This window comes from Macrosteles quadrilineatus, unplaced genomic scaffold, assembly GCF_028750875.1.
Source record: "Macrosteles quadrilineatus isolate MER2022 unplaced genomic scaffold, UCM_ALF_1.0 Scaffold_8__2_contigs__length_117827958, whole genome shotgun sequence".
NCBI classification, from domain to species: Eukaryota; Metazoa; Arthropoda; class Insecta; order Hemiptera; family Cicadellidae; genus Macrosteles; species Macrosteles quadrilineatus.
Genome location: NW_026542601.1, coordinates 94,344,578 through 94,354,771, shown reverse-complemented (window position 1 = coordinate 94,354,771; position 10,194 = coordinate 94,344,578). Strand labels below are relative to the sequence as shown.

Sequence of the window (10,194 nt, the reverse complement as noted above, 5' to 3'; positions counted from 1 at the left end):
CAAAATCGGACCATTTTTGCTCGAGTTATCACCCTAACGGACACATATATACAAATATATATTATTCTTGAGGAGATCTTGATAGAGTTTATGATAAATGAAACATGAAACATTGCAAATTTTCTTTTAATACAAATGTTTTCAAGCAAAGAGAAATTAATGAAAAATGTAAAAATGAACAAAATAAATAAATATGAACTGTTTTTTCATAAATAAATATATATATATATGAATTTTAACGGATGGTGTTTTTGACCTCTAGGGCCCTCAAAACGAAAAATTAAATCGGTCCCGGGTCCAGGTCTTACTATTAGTACTACAGTAAATGGGAAATTCGCTAACAACATTTCATTTCATATAATTTTATTCATTTCAGTACATCAATACAGGAGTAGCGATCTACACTATATAAAGTTGAAAATGATTAATTTACAACTTATCAAAATATAAGAAGGTTTCAACTGACTTATACGATCCCCGCCTATAGAACAGGCACCCTGCTAGTTAAATATCAAGATATCTCTTTTCACCCAAGACAAGGTCAGTTAGTGAAAGTAATCATTTTAACAAACATACTAAAAAAAACAGTATTTTTTTTTACCAGGCAGAAGTACAAACAAATATTAAAAATTTAAGAAAACATTTTCGTAAAAACAATAAAATGATCTTAGTTTAATAATCTAAATGAGAAAAAAATGTAAATAAAAGTATACTGATATTCCAAATAAATATTAAACTAATCAACATAATGAATCTAAACTGATTTGTCTCCACTTCTTCAGCCTCCTCTCCCCCAACCACCATGCCTCCATCGCCTTCTACCCTGTCATCAGGCCTGGAAAACAGAACAAAAATTAATACAAAAAACTGTATTCTGAACAAGTTTAGTCTTTTTATGCATACTTTTATTATTATTTAACACGTTCGCTACTGCAATAGTACGAAATTTTCCATTCACATGGACCAGCGACGCACATATGCGACGGCCGGTTTCTACCCATAGACTGCCGTCGCATATATGCGACGGCTAGTCACATTAAAATAGACTGCCGACGCATATTTGCGTCGGGGTTCTAATGTTATTAAAATGCTTATATCTTTGTAGTGGTCTATTTGAAGGCACTGAATTCCCTGCAGTGGTCTACAGAGATGTCTGACGCACAACTGCGTCGCTTGGTCTGTGGATGTGATGATTGGTGCGTCATATAATAGTAGGAAAAAGTGGTCTTTACTTTTCTGCATCACTGTATGTATGTATGCTGCATTATCCTTTGTAGCTTTTATATTTGTTCAGTTATAAACTGTTCTTGAATAATCTGTTTATTTTTTTACTTACTTTCACCTTAAAACACAAAAAAAATGAGTTGTCGCATATATGCGACGTTTAGTCTATTTTAAGAAAACTATGATAATTTTCACTATTGTTTTCGCTGTAGACCGGGCGTCGCAAATATGCGACATTACAAAAGGTTATAAAAAATACAAAAAAACAAGAACAATTTATTTACAAACACTATTGTAGCGTATTACAATGTAAATGATCACTGTTTTACAGGTTTTCGCCCGTGGTCTGTGTGTACATGTTATCCAAGTGACAGCCGGTCTATGTGTAAGATTGAAATGTATACCTCGGTCTGTGGCAAAGACCGCGGCGTCGCATATATGCGACGCTCAGTAGCGAACGTGTTAATGTGCTCAGTGGCGTACTGAGGGGGGGGGGGGGGGGGTTCGCACCAGGCCCCACACCAACATAGGTCTCCAAATATCAGGGCCGTATTCCCCCAACGGCGGACACTGTGATTTCCGAGGGCTTCGGCCTGGGAAGGGGACTCACTTGCGGCCTCAAAAGAATGCTTTTTTTTCTCTTGGAAAATAAATTTTCCCACAATCTGTTAGAATTAGGGGGTACAATAATCCAAGTTTAACTTGTATTCTCATGATAGGCGAAAGCGTCTGCAAAGATTGCGTGATCAAAATTTACGACTACCAGCGATCGCAGGTGACGATAATCAGGCCTCGCAACCGCGAAAGATGTTCACGATTGCTCCGAGGATGCCCACGATTATAACCACTGGCGACTGTGGAAGACGAAGATGATGACCCTGCAGACACGGAAGACGCTCACGATTTGGTCATTACCGAGGACAATATCGTTTAATTTTGCCACAAATGCAGTAGTCGTTTGTTTCAATATATAAGTGCATACACCCATTTTGTATAGGACAAAATATAATGTACAGAGTGTGGCAAAATTATCTGATAGTTTTCTTCGCCGCCCTGTGACGACTGGCGGAGGGTGGTGGGGATAGGGGCGCTTCAAGGCCTACGTGCAGACACTTAAGTGGCAATTCCGGTGTAGCTGTTCAGGGGTAGTCCCGTACACGTTTCAACATGGGTCCAAGGGGAAAAGTCCCAACTTGAAACAACATTTTGCTGTGGGTCTGCACTTGGATAAGCTGTAGCTGTGCACATGTCTGGCCACTCAGTAGAAGAATTTTATGATATGACCTGCACTTTTTATTGATACAAAACGGCAATAGTGCAACAGTTGAAGCCCAGTGGCTAAGCAAAGTGCATCTCATTTTCAGAACCAGTGATTGATTTGATTACATGTGACAAAATTGCGTTATGAGCGACGAATCACACTTTCAACCACAACACATAGTCTTTCTCCCTCACTCTCTTGAAGTTCTCTAGTATCTGGGCTGACCTTGGATGGCCTATTGATTTTAGTTTCAATGCTGAACTAGTAGCTCTAAAGTTGCTACCCAAAATGATGTTGCGAGTTGGGACTTTTCTTCTTTGATTCACATTGAAACATCTACTGTAAAGCTACACAGGTATAGCAACTTTTAAAAACACTTCCACTACAAAAATACATGGTGCTCAGCTGTCCACAGCTCCATGGCTACTAAAAATTGTTCACACGTTGGCTTTGTAACAACCCTATTCCCACCACCCTCCGCCACACACTGGCTTGACAGGGCGGCAAAGAAAACCGTAAAATAATTTTGTTTGTCAACCGCCCTGAATGACCTTTTTTATTTCTTAAGGTAACAAATTGGCTTGGTGGACAACATTTTATGTCAAATGATCATCAATGAAACAGGAGAGTATTTTTAAGGCTTTTCAAGTTTGTAGGGTACTATTTATTTGAACAGCATTTGAAGGAGGTTGGAGTTAACTTTAAGATAAGATAAATTGAAGCACGCTCGTACTAAATACCTTATTGATCTATCAGAATTTTACTACTTCTTTCAACTGCTTCTGTTGACAACGCTTTTCCATTTCTCTTAAAATAATTTTTGTTTCAGTACTTACCAAATGTAAACACTATGACATATTCAGAATAATTATGTTGTCAAAAAATATAGCCTACATTTCCTAAAAAACAAAAGCAAATTTTGGGCACCTCTCCAGTTAAAATGTTCGATACACTAGGAATTCAGGAGGGTTATGCGACATAGGTTTCAGGACACGGCCCTGGATTTATAAGTATTAAATTTGAGGAAATGGCAAAACTTACCATAAGTTAGCTCTCTTCAATCTTCGTCTTTACTTTGCCCCATCCTCCATCTCCTCTTCCTCTGGCACCTCTCCCCTGTACCTTCCAATGTCGGAGGATATTAATTACAACGCCCCCATTCTACTGGTAGGCTACAGCTCTGTACAGAAATATTGCAAAAAATAAAAAATAGTGTTATACAAATAATTTTAGTCTAACAAATAATACAAGAGTGTACACTCCTTTCTAGATTTGCGATATTCAAATAGGTAGGCCTACAGCTAATAGATGCAATTTTTTGGCAATCTGGGTCAAGTTAATATAAATGTTAGAACTTTTATCAATAATTTGGTTTGGACAAAATAAATTGCTTCAAACATTAATTCATTGTTATTTCCCAATTTGGAAAAATGCAAGCTATAGCCTAATTAAGACATTTCCAAACAACATGTTTCGTGATGTAATCCAAATAAATTTTAAGTAGGGGCCTAGTTTTAAATTGTTATAAAAACTAAAAATTTGCATACAGATTATAAATTATCCTCATGTTCCACCAAAAACTATTGTAACTAGTGGGCAAAGTGGCACTTTGCTACACATGAGAGAAATGTTTAAACGAACGAGCCGTAGGCGAGTGTGGAAAGTATCTCGAGTGCAGCAAAAGCAGTTTGCACTTGTGTTACAATAGTTATTTTATTTGTGTAACTAGTGGGCAAAGTGGCACTTTGCTGGACACGAGAGCAACGTTTACGCACTCGCCTGCGGCTCGTGCGGAATGATCTCAAGTGCAGCAAAGGCCTTTTGCACTCGTGTTACACTTTATATTTTTCCTACAGTCACTTTAAAGCATATAAATAAATAATTAGTCTTTCAAACACTATACAACACGTTTTTAGGTTCAGCTGGCAACACAAATAGGTGCCCTAGAGAAATAGAGAAAGTAGTACCCGGTCCGTATCACTCCGCTATTTTTCCTGGGCGAGAAATGTGCTCCGTGTTTTGAGAATATAGTTCCGTATGTTTTTGTAATTTGAAGTGGTTTCCGCGCCTAAAAAAATGCTTTAAAGGCATTGTCTTGTTTATTAAGATCGTAGGAATGTTTTAAAAACATTTAAAAGTAAAGTCCAGAAAGTTCAGAAATACCGAAACTATAAACACAAAATTACAGGTTAAATCGTAGTTATAATAGTCAATCAGCTGCTCATAGTATTTTAATCTTTAAGTGTTGCCAACCTATTTCCAAGCATACACGGATTACGTGCATAATAGAACCACGCTGTTTTGTGTTGTTTCGTTGGAATCCTGATGTACGGCTAAGTATAAACCGTACGGCAAAGTATAAATAAGCAGCTTTCTGTACTATAAACAGTACAAGGAAGCCAACTTTGTCGGTTGACTGTAGGAAAATTATATTTTTCTTACAGTTATTATAAAACATATAAATAATTAGTCTTTCAAACTCGGTATAACACGTTTTTAGGTTAGGTTAAATCCAAACATTGGTGAAATGGTAAGCTGTACCAGTTGATCCTAACATCTAGTATAATATCTAGTCGTAATATCTTGAATGGGTAGCCAACTTATTTTCAAGTGTACGTATGTATTACGTGTCTAGTTTAATAAAACCAGGCTGTTTTGTGTTGTTTAGTTGGAATACTGGAGTGCGGCAAAAAAAGAGTGCGGTAAAAGTAAGTAAATGCAGCAATTAGCAACTTTCTGTGCTATAATAAGTACAAGGAAGGCCACTTTGTCAGGTGACAGTTGGAAAAATAATTCACATGCGCTTCATTTTGAAAACTGTGAATGACTGACTTAAACAACCTTTTTATTATTACTGTTATCATGTTAAAATGTGTAATTTTGCGCTAATGCTGCCTAGTTATTAGTTTATAACTAATGTGATAACTGTATACACACATTTTGTTTGTCCTAGGACGCTACAGGCACTAGTCCGGAATTTTAATTCGCATTTCACACTTCAGCCTAGGTCTAGGGCTGTGGTATTCAGACAAAAAATAAAATAATATAAAAATAAATAATGAAATACATTGGTCATCTGGCAGAATTTGAGCCCCAGCCCGGTACTGAAGTTCTGCTCGCTCCCCTAGGGTACAGAATTTAGTCAATTGTAGGCATTAGGCAGGCCTATAAAATACGTAGAGGAGGCTATGACTTAGAGCATTGGAACGCTGAGAAATATGATCAGTCATTAATATTAATCGGGGCCAATCGATGTGACGTCAATAGGCCTATGAGCGAAGACAGAATCATATTTAGTAAATAAAGTTGTCACTTCCAATTACTTGGTGTTGAAAACAATCAGCTGAAGGCTTAAGTTACTTCACCCACAGTTCATTCCACTTGTTAATGTCATCCACCCTACCTTGACTATTCAAACATTTTGAGCGGCGATTTATTCCGTTTCCGTAATATTCATCTGCAGTGAAAAATAGTGGTCTATTTGGATTCAGTACATAAAAAACTACGCAGAGGATACGGGCCCGGTAACCAGACGTGGATTAGGCATCCGGCAGCTACTGTCATAACCTAACCTAACAAACCAAACTTGCTGATAATTGAAAAAATTGAATGAAGGTTAAATTCTGTCCATAAAATAAATTTATAAAAGCAAAAAATTTAAACAAAAGATAGCCTATTGTACAGTTAAGAATAAACCCAAATATGGACAGTAGGCCTAGGACATAAAAATGTTCTTTCCATTTATGATAACCCAACCTAACATAACCGCCGCAAAGCGCTGTATATCTGTAGCCTCCGGATAATACTTACCACAGTACCGCTTTGAACATTGAATAACTTCAAACATAGCCTAGTTATCTATCCCAAAAGGGGAAGAATATTGACTCACCTCACTTAAGTTATGGTTAGACCAAGGAACATTATCATAGCAGTATGGCAATTATTGCCTCCAGGGTACACAACTCTGGTCTCTCTCTCATCTGCAGTGATGTCGATAGCAATGTCGTCCAGAAAGGTCAGTCCTCTTAACATACAGTATTTAAAATAAAGACCAATTTGGGTTCAGGTCAAATTACAGCCTTTGCTCCAGGATCATCTATAAAATTAACATTGAAGTCATCAGCAATGAATGATATAATCCAAGTCAGCTCTAGAATATTTGAAAGCACTTAAGTTTACGTCCTACACTCATTCCAATGAAGGTATTTCTTTAATAGGCCACTTTCTTTCTTATTACTTGACGACCATACAAAGTAGGTATTTTAAGCCAAGTATGAATGGAGATGAGTGTAGGATGAGTGGAGCGATCCTGTAGTCTTGTTAGTGACTAAGACCGACATTCCTTAGACACAACTGTTAATTAATAGCCCAAACAGCTAATGACAACTAAGGGACATACAGTTTATAGTGGAATCCGAACCACATTATTGCCTTGGTATAGGCCTACTATACGAATTGGTCTAATTATCAGGATAGTACTGGGGAGAGTCGTAGTAAGTATTCACTCGTGTGGACGTTCATCCACACCAGGGAGTGTCGAATCCACAGTGCATGCCTATAAATATCCACAATTCGTGACCTCCTAGTAGCTGGATTACAGGACAGCGCCACCCGTCCCAGTCATATTGATTATTTCATTTGATAAACTTAGGCCTAGGCCGGCTGCACTTTACTTTACGTCCTACACTCATTCGAATGAAACTATCGATTGTTCGATTGTTTCATTCGATATACCGTTTCGTTAGTTAGGCCTACGTTAGGTTAACCTTACCTAACTTACCAAACCATATATCGAATGATACAAACGATTAATCGATATATCGATCGATATTTTCATTTGAATGAGTGTAGGACGTAAAGTAAAGCCCCTAGGCCTAATATTAAGTTTGGTTAGTTAGGGTAAAACCTAACCTAACTAAAGGAATGAAATATTCAAAATACGGGTACAGTTTCTTAACTGGGCTATGCTAATATAGATTGAAACTATCGATTCGATTAGTAAACCTTCATGCGATTTTTTTGCCAACAGCAAGTTTTGTTACATAAACAAATTCTTAAAGTTGACACTGGGTCAGTGGGAAAAAGAGATCGGCGTGACTATCCTAATAGCCTAGGGATAATGCCTATTCAAACATTTGCTACAATATTGTTTGATGATCCAGAATTAGCCTAGGAATAAGCTGTATCTTAGGTTCTTGTTGGTGACTTACCTAAGTTAGTGTCTGGTAGGACTAATGTTATGAAGTTATCATGTTGATTACGTTTTTTATCCTATAAAAATTAACTTATTTTACATTATTCCTTGAAAACTATTGTTTGTAACACTCGAGTCATCTATTTTCTTGTAAAAAAGTAAAGAAATAAAAAAGATAAATATTTACAATATAGGCTACTTAAAAGTTTTTAGTCTTAGTCAATAAATAACCAGCTTGAAGATGTCCGTCGGAATTCAGTTCAGAATCAAATATTGCGACTCGTCGTGAGTTGAGGAACTGAACGATGAATTAGAACAACTCCTTTTCAAGAGTAGCTCCGAAGAACGGGAGCTTGTCGATATACTGGGACTATTTCAGTGTCGACATAGTGAAACTATTTCATTGTCGACAATATGGGATGTCAACAATTTGTGGTGTCGATCATTTGCGACGTCGGTTATTTGGGATGTCGGTTAAGTGGGAATATTCCAGTGTCGACAAACTGGGAATAATTCAGTTTCGATCAATTTCTACGGTTGTCGATATTATGGAACCCACCCGATATTTTATATATAACTTTTTCATTTTGGTTGCTTCCTTCGGGTTAGTATTGTCTTCTGAAATGCACAATTGGGTAGTTAACTTAGCAAATCTAAAAATGTTGCAGGGATGCTAAGCTAAAGAAAATACCCCCGCCGCAGCAAACCTGCTGACTAAGCGAATTTCCATTTGTCTGAATTGATTTTCAGTTAAATATATTTTAATAACATTATTAGGATTAACGAGTACCTAGGTTTGCTGCTACAAGGAAACTAAAAAAGTGTGTTTTTGAGTAAAATATTGATAGCTTAGTAAAAAATAAATAAATTTGCCAAGATTGATCAAAATATATCCATAAACAAGCAAACTACAACATTTGACAATTTCTCCATAAGAATAACATGGGAATTTTAAATTTACAATTTTTTTAATTTTCTCCGTTACTAATAATCAAACAAATATACTTTTATATACTAAATTATTTGTTTTTTTAAGCTGTTTAAAAAGGTCTAAAGAGAAATCGGGATATTTTGTGTTTTGAGGGTCAAAAGTGAGAAAAACCAATTTTTACCCCATAAAACCCCCCGTAAAGCCCCGTTCCCATGGTCCGATCGTGCTGGTTCGCGAACTCATTCAAGTTTATCCCGCTTTACACCTTTAAACCAAATTTCATCAAAATCGGACAAAAAATACTCAAGTTATCGCGTTCACGGACGTATATATATATATATATATATAAGTCTATATATATATATATATATAAATTTGAACGAATGGTGTTTTTGGCCTCTGGGGACATCAAAATGAAAAAGTAAATCGGTCCCGGGTCTAGGTCTTACCGTGCCACCTACGGTAATAGCTACTTCCCTATAGGGAAATTCGCTAAAAGAGTTTGCTCGGCTGCTGTGGCATTGAACACATACATTGAACATTACCTCCTACACAATACCTCTTAAACAGGCCATAGTACGATTTAAATTATTTCACCAGGACCACAACAATGGATGGATTCTTCAATCTTCAATTCTTCAACTTGGATAGAATTTCATTCTTAAAAAAAGGGTGATAAGAATCATAATGAATTTGAATTTTGGTGATTCGGTTCAACGGCACTTTATATGTTTTTTACACAGCACTTCATGTTAAAAAAAAAAAACTAAGTATAAACAATCTGGTTCCCAGGTTAGGTGACAGACATTCCTATTTTACAAGAAATAGAAATCAAAATGCCATTGATTTCCACATTCTAGAGTTTTATAATAAAAAACCTAAAATGCGGGTGCTAAGTTTTTACTACGGCTACCTGTGGAATGGAATTGAGAAACGTTGATGATGTAAAATTTTTTAAGAAAAATTTTAAACTGTATTATTTGACAAATAACCCATTATATACATTTCATGAACTCTGACAACCATACTTTTTGTTTTGTTTACGATCAACTTTTGGTTTAAATAGGTACCTTATTGCTTATGGAGGAATTGTAAATGAAATAAAGTTGTTAGCTTTAATTTAGCATAATGACGCCGTTCAATATATACCACTGTATATTATATGAATAAAGACATTTTCAATTCAATTCAATGTAACACGCCTCTAAAAAAACCATACACACTCACACATAAATACAACAAACCCCTTCCAAGAAATTTACAACTCTCCGGTCTCCACGACTGTGAAGATTAAGATGTGGCTAATGGCTAAGACAGGCCGAGGCGACTCTTTCTTTCTTGATCAGCATTTTGCAATCCAAATTAGTGTTCATGAAGCAAACAGAATTATCGAATTTTGTAAATTTGAAGGGGCATTAGTTTGCTATTATTTATAAAAACCCACAAGACAATATTAACTTGATACTTGATGCTTGATGATGTCCAACTAGCATCGCTCCTGCGACATGGACGTCAAAATGGGTAGAAAACACAATAATAGGCCTAATTGAACAGATCTTCTACTTTAAAATAGGCTGCTTCAGA

The 10,194-nt window shown here is 36.4% G+C and overlaps 1 long non-coding RNA gene across 1 annotated transcript; it reads right to left on the bottom strand.

Moving 5' to 3' along the window:
* Positions 1 to 346: 346 nt before the first annotated feature.
* On the bottom strand, positions 347 to 7,921 carry LOC129000856 (uncharacterized). The gene is made up of 4 exons (XR_008491363.1): positions 7,696 to 7,921; positions 6,375 to 6,581; positions 3,527 to 3,665; positions 347 to 835 (listed from the first exon to the last, which is right to left on the bottom strand). It is a non-coding gene; the product is annotated as an uncharacterized LOC129000856 (long non-coding RNA).
* Positions 7,922 to 10,194: the final 2,273 nt, after the last annotated feature.